This window comes from Wasmannia auropunctata, unplaced genomic scaffold (genome assembly GCF_000956235.1).
Source record: "Wasmannia auropunctata unplaced genomic scaffold, wasmannia.A_1.0 LD335365.1, whole genome shotgun sequence".
NCBI lineage: Eukaryota > Metazoa > Arthropoda > Insecta > Hymenoptera > Formicidae > Wasmannia > Wasmannia auropunctata.
The window spans coordinates 360260-362171 of record NW_012027525.1 but is presented as its reverse complement, the minus strand read 5'-3'; positions in this window follow the sequence as shown (position 1 = coordinate 362171).

The window sequence follows — 1912 nt, the reverse complement described above, 5'->3', positions numbered from 1 at the left end:
TTTGATATTTGACAGATCTTTTTTACGAAGTATGCATAGTTCCAGAAAGTAAAATAAAATTCGCATACAAATGCTACTTACAGCGTTTGAAAGCGTGTATCTCGACCTTTAATTTGCGTACTCGATGAGCATTGTGCGATTTTTTTTACCGAGTTATTCAACATTGAATTGAAACCATTTTTGCTTCCATTTCGAATAACTCGGTGAAAAAAAATCGCACAATGCTAATCGAGCACGCAAATTAAAGGTAAAGATTCACCCTTTTGAACGCTGTAAGTCGCATTTGTATGCGATTTTTATTGCACTCTATGGAACTTCGCAAACTTAGTACAAAATTTTTAGATTTGTTGCATCTTCATTTGCATTCGTGCAGTTTTGTAAAGAATCAGTAAGTCATTTAATGAATTTTGGATTTCGAAAGTAGAGACTTCAAGCTGTAAAATGCTTTTCAGATGATTCTGTTACGATCGTTTTTGACGAAGTTACATTCTTTGAAATATGGCTGTTTTTAGCAATCAGAATAGGTGATCCTTTAATTTTGGGGAGAAGTGTATATATAACAACAAAATTATGCATAAAAATAACGTCAGAATTTGTTGCTAATTTGTTGCTCACGAAATATGTTTGTTTTTATTTAATTACTCGCAAAATAAATATAAACAGTAGCAGAAAACCTACATAGTGCCCTGCCCGTTACAAGTTCCCTTGCCCGATCCTTCCAGAATTTGTTGCTCACATGAATTCGATATAAAAACAATCTGCAAGCATCGTACTATTGGAATATAACAATTTCCGATTTTGTTGCTAACCCTAACATGTAAAAATTAAATAGTTTATCTCGGTCAACCGGGCTGCGCGCTCTAAGTTCCCTTGTCTGATCCTTTCAGAATTTGTTGCTTACATGAATTCGATGTAAAAACAATCTGCAAACATCGTACTATTGAAATATAACAATTTCCGATTTTGTTGCTAACTCTAACATGTAAAAATTAAATAGTTTATCCCGGCCGACCGCGCCACGCGCTTTAAGTTTCCTTGTCTGAACCTTTCAAAATTTGTTGCTCACATAAATTTGATATAAAAACAATCTGCAAGCATCGTTTTATTGAAATATAACAATTTCCGATTTTGTCGCTAACTCTAACATGTAAAAATTAAGTAGTTTATCCCGGCCGACCGCGCCGCGCGCTCTAAGTTCCCTTGCTCAATCCTTCTAGAATTTGTTGTTCATTTTAATATGAATAGCAACAAAATCGGAAATCGACTTATTTCGATAGTACGGTGCTTGCAGATTGTTTATATACCGAATTCATGTGAGCAACAAAAAGGATCGAGCAAGGGAACTTAGAGCGCGAGGCGCGGTTGGCCCGGATGAACTATTTAATTTTTACATGTTAGAGTTAGCAACAAAATCGGAAATTGTTATATTTCAATAGGACAATGTTTGCAGATTGTTTTTATATCGAATTCATGTGAGCAACAAATTTTGAAAGGATTAAACAAGGGAACTTAGAGCGCGCAGCGCAGTCGGCCGGAATAAACTACTTAATTTTTACATGTTAGAGTTAGCAACAAAATCGGAAATTGTTATATTTCAATAGTACGATGCTTGCAGATTGTTTTTATATCGAATTCATGTGAGCAACAAATTTTGAAAGGATTAAACAAGGGAACTTAGAGCGCGCAGCGCAGTCGGCCGGAATAAACTACTTAATTTTTACATGTTAGAGTTAGCAACAAAATCGGAAATTGTTATATTTCAATAGGACGATGCTTGCAGATTGTTTTTATATCAAATTCATGTGAGCAACAAATTCTGGAAGGATCGGGCAAAGGAACTAATTGTAACGGGCAGGGCATATTATGTAGGTTTTCTACTATTGTTTATATTTATTTTGNGAATAATTAAATC